The 12,888-nt window shown below is 42.3% G+C and overlaps 1 protein-coding gene across 3 annotated transcripts in view; it reads right to left on the bottom strand.

Moving 5' to 3' along the window:
• The window catches only part of LOC309865110 (uncharacterized protein), a 285,659-nt gene that overhangs the window by 62,307 nt on the left and 210,464 nt on the right, over nucleotides 1-12,888 (bottom strand). The gene's annotated exons all lie outside the window — the stretch shown is intronic.

Raw genomic sequence — 12,888 nt, 5'->3', positions numbered from 1 at the left:
TCACGACCATTGGGAAGTTCTTATTGACATCTGTCACAAAGAGCAGAAGCTAGCATTACAAATAAGACCATGAGCAGCTTCCTTTAGAATCACTGCAAACTATTACGGGTCATGTCATTAAAACCCAAGAATTAGGGGGGTGCCTGGGTGGCTCAGTGGTTAAAGCCTCTGCCTTTGGCTCAGGTCATGATCCCAGGGTCATGGGATCGAGCCTCACATCGGGCTCTCTGCTTAGCAGGGAGCCTGCCTCCTCCTTCTCTCTCTGCCTGCCTCTCTGCCTACTTGTGATCTCTGTCTGTCAAATAAATAAAAATTAAAAAAAAAAAAAAAGAACCCAAGAATTAGGTAAATATTCATCATGATGGTCGCGCTCCCAGGAAGAGTGAGCTCTCGGGACTGCTAATGAGAGTCTGCCGCACACTCTCGGCTAACTCTCACCGTGTTCCAACAAATAATGGAAGCACTCGGAGGCTGTGATGTCCCCACATAGCACGAGATTTACTGAGCCGTCTTCAACTCCTTAGGCGACCGTCTCAGTCCATTCTGGCTACAGTAACAAACCACCACACTCACAAACAACAGAAATTTATTTCCACAGCATGGCCAGGTGAGGGCGCTCTACCCACCCCTGGGGGGTGGGTGGGTAGGAGGGCAGGCCAGGTCACAGACCTCCTGCTGCGATCCTGGGAGGGAGAAGGAACCAGGGACTGGAGGAGGGAGGGTTGCGGGGAGGAGGATCTGTTTTATGAGAGTACCAAGCCCATCATGAGGGCTCCACCCTCATAACTAATCACCTCCCAAATGCCTTCTAGTGTTTAGGATTTCAACATACAGCACTTTGGACTGTGACAGATTCAAAGCTGAAATGCATTATTCTTCTCCAGGGGCTGTTCTCAACCATGTACCACTGAACTCGTCTTGTGGGCATCATCACGGATGCATCCCACAGATCCTAGTCACTCTGGGTCTCATAAGTCCATTCAAGTCTCAACTCCATTTCATATTCAAACTATTGCAATGTTATCCTCTGCCCTTTTGTGGCTCCTGGGATCTACCAGGGGAAGGAGAGGCGGCTGCAGGTTTCCTCCCCCTCCCGCTTTCTGGATGGATCTCCGCCTCTCCTTGCTCTGCCAGAATGGGAGAGAGGATGAGGCGAGATGGGCAAGTTCTGGCTTCACTGACGTATGTGGTGCTGCCCGTGGCCTTCTCATCCCCAACAGAAGCTGACCTTGAACTCCCTCAAGTGGCAAGTGTCTCTCTCATGGGGCACCCTTCTGATTTTCCAGGACATTCACAAAAGGGGGCACCCCCACTGTCCAGTGTCTTTGCCAGGGGAAATACTCTGGTTTGATTCTGTATCTACGCCACCACGGAGCCCCCTGCAGCGTTCTCCCCAGCCTCCGCGGCTGCTCCCCTCACCCTACCCACACCCTACTGGAGAACACCGGCTCAGGGTCATCTATGCACTAGGGAACCCACAGCAAACTCATGCATCACCACCACTCCAGACAATCAAGGGGCCATGACACTGCTTTGCTCTCTGTCCCATCCTGGGGTCTCCTGACAATTCCTCTTCTCTTCCTGCTCCCATAGACAGGGTGGATCAGAAAATTGGGTTCATGAACACACAGGAATCTGAGGGACGACATGTGGTTTTCCCCTTCATTGAGAACCAATGAATTATTATCTCAGTCAATCATTTTCTTGCAAACACTCCCTGCTGGGCCACTGGATCCCAACACCCTCCACACATACTTAGTCGCCTGCCGGAGGGAGGGAACTGGATTAGGGTGGCTCAGCTTGTCCGACTGCTGCTAAATAACCCGGGATTAGGGCCCATCTCCGCTAGCTTTCCGCAGAAGGCGGTGGGACTGCCAGGCTGTCTCTACAGCAGCTTTAAGGATTTGGCAGGAATTCCGAGACGACAGACAATAGGAAATACTCCATCCAACGTCCTGAAAGAGAGGAAATAAAAAGCAGGAGCAGGAGGAGGATAAGGAGCGAAGGGGTGAGGGGAAGACAGGGAAGCGTGAGTAGAAGACTTGAGTTGTAAGGGATCGGATGTGTCTAATACTGTAGTTGGAGAAGACCTAAACCTATTGCTTTGATTTTATACCCTAACAGCAAACATTATGTGATATTCTCCTCATACTCCACCTTCCCCTTCTCTCTTCCTTTTCTGTTTATTTCCTTTGTATTATTTTCCTTTGTATTACTGTCCTTACCAATAAACTCACAATAGCTGTAGAGATGAGCAGAACGTGGCACATCTTCTGATCGGAACTCAAGGCAGTTTCCCTCCACCTTTCCCACACACACAGGGATGCTACCCAACAAGACCAACCTCTTCCCTTGTGGACAACATCATTTTTGTTTGAGTCGTGCTTCTGTCTCTCACCGTAATGACCCGAACCTTTCAGAACACAACAGAATACCCTGCCCTAAACCAATCGTGAACCTCCCTTTTCTTCTACCTGCATACAGAATGTCAGCTTTCTCATCTTCCAGTTTTCTTTTGAAGGCAGGAGAATATGCGAAAAAAAACCTGGAGGCCCTTCCTTTCTCAGTCACTCATTGCTGCAAACATCTAATTCTATTGTGTTACCCACTTAACTTCCTTTCCGTCGGTTTCTTGATATTTCCAACAGAGAGGACGGTATTTATTAGTGGCGAGATTTGGCAATAAATGGACAAGGCGGTTGGAAGAAACGTAAGGTCACCACCAGCCCACAGACATCTTCGTGTGTTCTGCTCTTATAAAGTTTATTCCCAGCACAGATTCAAGACCTCAGACAAATACCTGAGGTGGTGATATGAAAAGGCTTCTCTCCGCTTGACCATGACGTATAAAGTGAACACTGTCGTTTCCAGACAAGCTTGAGCAGAGCCATGGGTGTTCTGTCGAGTCAGCGAGGGGCAGGCGGAAAGGGGATACTTGGGAAGAATATAACAATCACTCCGCTGACAACCAGAGTGAGTCTATTTTATACTTCCTTTTACGGATATCCATGTAAGAGCACATGTGAGGAAACAGGGCCTCTTAGAGGAAGAACAAGACCAGTGGTTACAAAACAGAAACAAACAAACAAGTATCCTTGAAACGCACTGATGGGAGCAATGAGCCTACCGCGTGTCCCGAGCCCCATAAGGACTAAAAGAGGTTTAGAGAATCTCTATCTTGGGGCGCCTGGGTGGCTCAGTGGGTTAAAGCCTCTGCCTTCGGCTCAGGTCATGATCTCAGGGTCCTGGGATCAAGCCCTGCATCGGGCTCTCTGCTCGGCAGGGAGTCTGCTCCCCCTGCCCCCCGCCTGCCTCTCTGCCTACTTGGGATCTCTGTCTGTCAAATAAATAAATAAAATCTTAAAAAAAAAAAAAAAAAAAGAAAGAAAGAAAAGAAAAGAAAATCTCTATCTCCGTAAGTTTGCTCCCAAGTGGTGGAGAGAGTGACATCAACATGCCAATCACTACCCTGGACGGCAGAGAAGAGTCGGCACAGCAAGTCATGGGAACCGACGTACTGGGGGGAATGAAAGGGGAGGGGGAAGACCTCTGGATGTGAGAAGGAGAGAGTGTTCTGGACTGATAGATGCATCGTGGCGTTCTGAAGGTTGATGGGATATTGAAAGGCACAACGAGGAAGACAGGACATCTGTCAATTCATCTGGGATCATTTCACGATGTCAGGATCTCCTGCATTCTGAGCTATTAATACAAAAGGAACTGAGCTGTTAGTATGCAGAGCATTTAAGGTGTCCGTAAATAATCAAGTTTGATCAAAACGCAAGAAATGTGTGCTTTTTAGCAGACGTGTAATAGCTCCCGTCCGTAGGCTCACATGATATGCTGTGCACAGTACTTGGGGGGAGGGGGAGAGCCTGCAAAGATGGATTATGCACCGGGAAGATCGTATACATCAATCGGGAAAGTTTGCACTTATTCTACAAGGCAATAGGAAACCAGGAAATTTTTGTTCAAGAGAGCAAGATGTCCAGAATTGGAAAATAGAAACCCTAATCTGGTTTTGGAGGGCTGTGGGAGTATGGGACTGGCAGGGCAAAGAAGGAGGCCCAGAAGCAAGATGGAAGAGTAGGACGACACTCGAAACGAAAACCAGACACGGCGCTGCCAAGCCCAAAGAAGCAAAGTACAGCGAGGGGTGTACGCACAGAAATAGGGCTTGACCGTATTGACAAAAAGGAGGGAGATGTTAAGAGTCAAAAAGGCGTCCAAGCACATGAGACTGGATTTTATATAAAGGATGGGAAAGTCAGAGAGAAGACAGGAGATCAGCTAAGGTTTTGTCCAAATGATTCCAAACTTAGTTTTCCTGTATTTCATCCGCTTTGTACCAGAAACCATCAAAAACTGTGGGTGGCTTTAGCAAATCCCAGAAATGAGTACATCCAAGAGCCATGGCTTGACTATATCAAGGGCCAGAACCGAAGTAGTTATAGCACCCGGAAAGAACGGTGCCAGGTCCCTTACCTCTCTCAGCTCTCACATCGGAGACACATGCGTACATGGTAAAGCACAGTGAATTCGCAAGAATCCAAAGAAAACGACCCACTTCTTTACAGAGCCAGCCCTACACGAAACCTAAACCAAAGTCATGCCTGACCCCCCAAAATCTGCCCCCCTCCCCAAAAGCTTCTCATTCTCTGCTCTTGAATCCACTCCTGTTTACCACCCCTTCATTGTCTTATGCCCAGCAGACAGTCAGCTCATCATGAACCAAACAAATAATTAAAAAGTGTCCACTCCGAAGATAATATTCATATTTAAAGACATTTAAAACCAGAAAGCCTGTAATCCTCTGAAAATACAGCTCTAAGAGTGAGTTGGCTGCTCCCCAGCCTCTTTTCAAAATGCCCAGGAGTCATCCAGACCTGACTCTGCCCCTCCGAAAGCTTCTGCAGTAACGGTAACCTATTTGGACAGCGAAGATAGGAAAGACAAATGGAGAAATGAATGACATTTAGAACTCGATGCATGAATACACGGAAAAGATAACGTGGGTTTTAAAAACAGGTCCACACTTCCAAGCCATACAACATGACAGGAGCCAGGCCAGCCTCGGTGACGGCTCTGTAGGAACTGGCTACAAGACGTCTTAGTCAGCTCAACTGTTCAATCATGATTCCTTGATGCTCGCCCTCAGAGTCACTCTTCCCACTTAAGTGCACTCACAAAAACGGAATACGCTCATTGCATATTTGAAAGTTGCTAAGAGAGTAAATCATAAGAGTTCTCATCGCACACACAAAAATTCCTGTAACGATGCATGGTGAAGGCTGTTAACTAGACCTATTACGGTGATCACTTCATAATACTCACAGACATCAAATCATTATGCTGTGCACCTGAAGCGAATGTAACTGTTACACATCGATCACACCTCCATAAGAAATAAACAAAAATAAGTAAAACTTTTAAAGGGCTAGACTTATATTTTGAATAAAGAAAGAAAATCAACCAATATTTTCTTTTTTTAAAAAGATTTTATTTATTTATTTGACACAGAGAGAGATCACAAGTAGGCAGAGAGGCAGGCAGAGAGAGAGGAAGGGAAGCAGGCTCCTTGTTGAGCAGAAAGCTCAATGCCAGGCTCAACCCCAGGACCCTGGGATCATGGCCTGAACCAATGCCAGAGGCTTTAACCCACTGAGCCACCCAGGCGCTCCGCTCCGACTAATATTGTTTTCTTTTGTAAATGTTGTATTCTAGCTAGCATGTCGGGTCTCAAAACTCAATCTCCAAATGTAGTTTATGTTTACACAGAGGAAAAGAAAAGTGTCCTCACCTGGTAACATTAACTGCAGAATGACTGAGCGACAATAGCTTATAAAAACCACTAAATCCTACAAGTTGCAGGCCAGCCCTGTACTCGGTTATTGAACATTTAACAAATATTTAATTAATTCCCACGTTACCCGGGCACTGTGGTTAGGTGTCTGTTTCATATCACTGAGCAAAGCAGGCAGACCCTTTCCCTCATGGAGTGACATCCTATCTGAATAGACATGAATCTGAGTGCATTAGAGTATGTTAGCAGGTGACTGATGCTGTGGACAAAGACATAGCAAAGTAGGGTAAGGAACTTAGGAAATACAGGTGGAGAAAAAGAAATTATTTTTAAAGATAGGTGAGAACCACTAGGAAGAGCAAAAGCTGACCTCCCTGTGAAATCACACAAGTTCTGTCCTGTGTGCTCAGACTTCCTTCTCTCCTGCAGGACTTCAAAAATGTCTCTTTCTCTGAGGATCTAAGCCTGATGTGTATTCTTCGAACTCATGCAAACATGAGTATTTTACACATTCTGTCTTTATTTGAACTGAAAGATTTGAAGGTGAACTCCCCCAGACGGAGTATGTTTTCATGCGGGCAATTTAAAAACAATGTCTGTTTCCTAAATCACTAACCTCCAAACTATTTTCACCATCCAGTCAAGCACCCTAGCAGGGCCCCAAATTATATAATTTTAAATTTTTCTGCATCTATTGTTATTCTAACATATTATGGCATTTTAAAATAGGCATAAAATAGAAATTAAAGGACAATGAGATAAAAATAAATAGAAATGCTGATATTTCCTTCCCAAAGGGATGAGGACACTACTTTTAAGACCACTGGACTAATAGATTCTGTATGCACACATGTAATTATACTACAGTTTAACCATCGTAATAAAATAAATCTTTTACATGCAATTTAAATCAAAGCACTCAGAGTGCCACAAGGGGCTGGGAATACCATTACATGTGAATATCTCTCTTCATATGCATATATAAAATTTTGTAAGCTCAATTAAGTAATCACCATTAGCCCCTTTTATTATTCCATCAGTTCATCTGGTGCTAAATAATAGTCCAGATTGTACAACACAATTCATTTCCATAAGGATTTAAGTCTCAAGGCACGGCTAAAAGCAGAGCAATGGCCTATAAGAAGAAACAACATGTAGTATGTTTGTTTATCATTACACATACCTACCTGTATACAGAAGTAATGAAAAAATACGAGACTTAAAATTGGATGAAACAGAAAGCTTACTCACTCGGAAATGGATGTGCAATTCATCTAGAACTTACTTACCTACTCAACTTCCCACAGCTTCCAAAGAAAGAGGGCTCTTCCATTTCCTTTTGCCTGCAATGAAGTTTTCTACTTTCTTCCACAACCGGCTTCATTAAAAAGTCTCCCCTAAGATCCTATAAAACTATAAGATAGAACCTGTACTGTTGAACAAGACAAGAAAATATAGATCTATTTGTGCCCACTCTTTGCCCTAGAAATAACAAGAGGCCACTAAAAGAGATTTCTAATAGTTGGTAAGAAGATGGGGAAGTGGTTTGGGATCTGAATACTGGAGGAGCAACATAGCAGCACCCAGTGAAGAAGGGGACCCATGCTCCACATTTCCTGACCCCCAACCAGCACCAGAAGACAGCTGGGGAAGGGCTATTCCTCCCCCACATGGAACCCAAATGAATACCAGGTGAGTTAAGCCAGAGCAGCGAGGGGGATAGATTGGAAGGACCGCTCCAGTCTGGTGTGGTGGAGACTCTGAGGCCATCACACAGCACAAGCCAGAGACACCACATAAGCAGTCTGATTCTGGAAGTCTCTTTGTCCCTAGGTTCCTGTATCTCTCCTCCAGAGGGTACCTGTAAAGGAATTCTGGCACAAGAAGCAGCCCAGCCTGGGAACACTCTCTGTCCCCCTCAGAGGAAAAGATCTTGTCAGACAAGCACCAGGCCAGAGAAGCCTCGCAAGCTTGCAACCCTTCTTCACATTGGAGTAGGTGAGCAGGACCACCAGAAGAGACCTGAGCATACAGGCAGCAGGGCCTGGAAAGTCTCTTTGACTCTAAAAGGCAAAATATCCCACCCTCTATCCAGAGACATTGGAGTCTCTAGGAGGCCCTTTATGTGGATCATGCCATAGTAAGTTCTAGCTCGGGAAGCCTTTTTTTTTTTAAAGATTTTATTTATTTATTTGACAGAGAGAAATCACAAGTAGGCAGAGAGGCAGGCAGAGAGAGAGAGAGGAGGAAGCAGGCTCCCTGATGAGCAGAGAGCCTGATGCGGGACTCGATCCCAGGACCCTGAGATCATGACCTGAGCCAAAGGCAGCAGCTTAACCACTGAGCCACCCAGGCGCCCTAGGGAAGCCTTTTTATTCCCATAGGTCCTGTGGTTGATTTGGTTGGTTCATTGTTTTTTTTTTTTTTTCTTTGTTTGTTTGTTTTGTCTTGTTTTGTTGAGTTTTTTTGGTCTTACTTCAAGACAACCAATGGTCCAGACTGGGGGAACCCATTTTGCTTCCTCAGAGAGCACATCTGGGGCCAGCAGGAGCCCAAGATGCATCAGATAAGTCAAAATCACATGGCGAAGGCTTTGAAGTTTTAAGTCAGTGGAAACACAGCCCACAAAGTCAGCCTGAAACTGCATGCTAAATACAAACAGGTTGCCCTTCTGTGGAAACAAATGACTGAAATAAGATCTTAAAGTCCTCTAGCCTAAGATAAAAATGTCCAAGCAACAAATGAAAATGACTTGTCATGCCGAGAACCAAGACAATAAAACCTTGCATGAGTAAAGACAACCAACCCATGCCAACACTGGAACTAATCAGATAGGATTATCGGACAGAGGTCTTAAATCAGCCATCCTAAAAAGATTTCAAGATAAATTACAAATTCTCTAGGAACCTATGGAAAAAAAAAAAAAAAAACTTATCAAAGAAGTCAAAGTTATAAAAAAGAACCACATGGAAATTGTATACATGAAACATACAATAACAGCAACAACAAAATAGTCACAGAGTAGGAATGACAGAAGATAAGAATCAGTGAACTTAGGACAACTCAGTGAAATTCATACAATCTGGACAACAGAGGGAAAATTAACTAAAGCAGAAATGAACAGAGCTCCAGGGGCCTGTAGGACATCCATTAGAAATCTAACATTCTTCTCAACATATTCAGAAAAAAGGTAGAAACAGAATGGAGCTGAAAGACTAATCAAAAAAATAGTGTCTGGAAGCTTCTTAAATGTGGAAAGGGACACAAACCTGCAGATTCATAATGTGCAGCATCCCCAAAAAAGGATAAACCCAAAGACATCCACACCAAGACACATGATAATTAAATTTTAGAAAATGCAGGACAAAGAAAAAAAAAAATCTAGACACTAATCAAGAAGAAATGATGCATTACACTTAGGGAAGCACCAAGTCATAGGTCAGTTGATTGATCTAAGAAAACTATGATGGATACGAGGAAATAAGCCGTACACATGGAGAGAACTATCACAAATTCCATATGTGGCTGAACTATCCTTCAGGAATGCAGGGAAAATAAAAGCATTCACAGACGAAGAAGAAAACTAAAAGAATATGTCACTCGCAGATCTAGTCTTAAAGACTGGCTAAAGAAATTCTACAATTAGAAAGGAAGTAGCAATACAATTTTGGAGCATCAGGATAAAAGAAAGAAAGATGGAAAAAACCGAGTATTTACAACAGACCAATCTCAAACTCATGAGGTTTATACATCACATTTATTGATTGAAACAAAAATGAGAATCCCATTTGATACTCACGAGAGTACTATTTAAAGGTGGGGAAGACTACAAATAGAAATAAGGCTTCTACACTTTACCGAGGTAGGTACACACCTATATGTATGTACCATATGTACACACCTACTAAGAGGCTAACATAAGTCATTCTTTCATAGATAGATAGATAAATAGGCAGGCAAACAGACAGATTGACCCAGAAAACAGAGACATTCAAAAGCACTGGAAATAAATTAATATGTAATCTTCTATGCCCAAGTCGAGAAAGTAAAAAAAAAAAGAGAAAGATAAACAAGAACCAGAAGAACTAAAGAAAGCAAACAATAAAATGGCAGACGTAAGAACCGACATATCGTTAATTACCTGAAATACACATGGTCTAAACAGACCAGTCTGGAGAAAAAGACCCGCAGAGTGAGTAAAAGAAACAAGACACTTGCATGTTGATTCAAAGAAACTCACTTCAAATGTAATGTCACAAATATATTGAAAATAAAAGGATAAAAAAAGATATACCATGCAAACATTAATTTAAAAAGGAAGGAATGACTATATAAATATCTGATAAAATAGACTTCTAGGGAAAGAAAATTCCTAGGGACAAAGAAAAATACAAGGACATTATATAAGGCGACAGGATCAATCCAGCAGGAAGACATAATCATCTCAAATATGTACACACCTAATAACAGAGTCTAAAAAATTCATGAAGCAGAAACTGGTAAAGCAGAAAGGAGAAATGAATAAATCCACAATTATGGTTTCAACTCTATTAGCTCCTTCTCAGAAACTGAATACAACGGTGGGACAGAAAGTCACCAAGGACCTAAATGACACACTTAGGACACTCAGCAATAATAAAATAAATATTTTTTCCAAGTGCCCATGGACCATTAAGATAGACCCTATCTTAAGCCGTGAAACAAAGCTCAACAAATTTAAAAGTATTGAAATCATAGAATGTATTCCCTAAGTAAAATGCAAACAAAACAAAACACCCCCCCAAAATAAGAAATCTACAGATTTAATGCAATCTCTATCAAAATACCAATGCCATTTTTCACAAAACTAGAACAAATAATCCTAAAATCTGTATAGAATCACAAAAGACTCCAAGTAACCAAGACAATCTTGACAAAGAACAGTGAAACTGGAGTCATCACAACCCCAGATTTCAAGCCATACTCCAAAGCTGTAGTAATCAAAACAGTATGGTATTGGCACAAAAACAGACACACAGATCAAGAGAACAGAGTAGAGAGCCGAGAAATGAACCACACTTATATGGTCAATTAATCTACAACAATGTAGGCAAGAATATACAATGGGGAAGAAACAGTCTCTTCAACAAATGGCTCTGAAAACTGGACAGCTACATGCTGAAGAATGAAACTGGACTGCTTTCTTATGCCACATAAAAATTAAACTCAAAATGGATTAAAAAATGTAAATGTGAGAACCAAAACCATAAAACTCCTAGAAGAAACATACGTAGTAATTTATTTGACATTGGCTGCAGAAACATTTTTCCAGATATTTTTCCTAAGGCAAGGGAAACAAAAGCAAAATTAAACTAGGGGGACCACACCAAAATAAAAGGCTTTTGCACAGTGAAGGAAACCAACATCAAAACAAAAAGGCAGCCTAACTGAATGGGATAAGATATTTGCAAAGGATGTTATCCAATAAGTGGTTAATATCCACAATATATAAAGACCTTATACAACTCAACAACAACAACAACAACAAAACCCAAACAATCCAATTAAAAATATGGGCAGAGGACCTGAAAAGACATTTTTCCAAAGAAGACATACGAATGGCCAACAGATCCACGAACACATGCTCAGGATCACCTAATCAGCTGGGAAATGCAAATCAAAACCACAATGCCATGACCTTACACCTGTCAGAATGGCTAGAATCAAAATGTTAAGAAATGACAAGTGTTGTCAAGGATGTGGAGAAAAAGGCAAACTTGTGTACAGTTGGTGGGAATGCAAACTGAGGCAGCCACTGTGGAAAACTGTGGAAATGCTTCAAAAATTTAAAAACAGAATTACCGTAGGACCCACTAATTCTACTTTTGGATATTTACCCAAAGGAAATGAAAACACTAATTAGAAAAGATATATACACCCCCCATGTTTATTCCAACATTATCTAGAATAGAATAGCCAAGACATGGAAGCAACCCACATGTCCATCAACAGACGAATGCATTAAGGTAGGTGTGTGTAAATGCCTAATCGACTATTACTTAGCGACATAAAATGATGAGATCTTGCTATTTGCAATAACATGGATGGATGCAGTTGGTAAAAGCTAAGTGAAGTAAGTCAGAAAAAGATAAATACCTATGATGTCACTCGTATGTACAATGTAAGAAACAAGAACAAAGAATAAAAGGAAGAGACAAACAACACAGACTCTTAAATACAGAGAACTGGTAGTTACCAGAGGGGAGGTGGCTGGGCGGACAGGTGAAGTAGGTAAAAGGGGTCAAGACCAGACTACTCATGATGGACAGTGAGCAATGTGCAGGGTACTGAATCACTGTATTGCACACCTGAGATTAACATAACACTGTATGCTTATTATACTTCAATTAAATCTAATACATATATTTTTATTTATTTATTTTTTTGACAGAGAGAGAGATCACAAGTAGGCAGAGAGGCAGGCAGAGAGAGAGGAAGGGAAGCAGGCGCCCTGCTGAGCAGAGAGACGGATGCGGGGCTCGATCCCAGGATCCTGAGATCATGACCTGAGCCGAAGGCAGAGGCTTAACCCACTGAGCCACCCAGGAAATTCATTTTGCTTCCAATAAAAAAAAAAATAAATAACAGAACTTGAAGGGGCAGCAAATAGCTAAGAGAAATTTTTAAATAAAAACCAAATTTAAAAAAAGCAAAAAAAAACTATTCAGATACTTTTTCTTTACTTTTTATATTATTTTGCGGGTATTTCAACCAATAGTCTTGACATAAAACAGGGTTTTCATGGGGTGCCTGGGTGGCTCAGTGGGTTGAAGCCTCTGCCTTCCACTCAGGTCATGGTCTCGGCGTCCTGGGATCGAGCCCCGCATCAGGCTCTCTGCTCAGCAGGGAGCCTGCTTCCTCCTCTCTCTCTGCCTGCCTCTCTGCCTACTTGTAATCTCTATCAAATAAATAAATAAAATTTTTTTAAAAGGGGGGGTTCATATCCTAATAATTACCCAGTGGGATTCACCAGCTATCTAGAAAATGAAGGAATCTTGAAAATCAACTAGACAATCCTTCCATTTTAGAGTTGTATAAATAAATCC

Source organism: Mustela nivalis (assembly GCF_964662115.1).
Source record: "Mustela nivalis genome assembly, chromosome: 5".
NCBI classification, from domain to species: domain Eukaryota; kingdom Metazoa; phylum Chordata; class Mammalia; order Carnivora; family Mustelidae; genus Mustela; species Mustela nivalis.
This window is presented reverse-complemented; position numbering and strand designations above follow the sequence as displayed.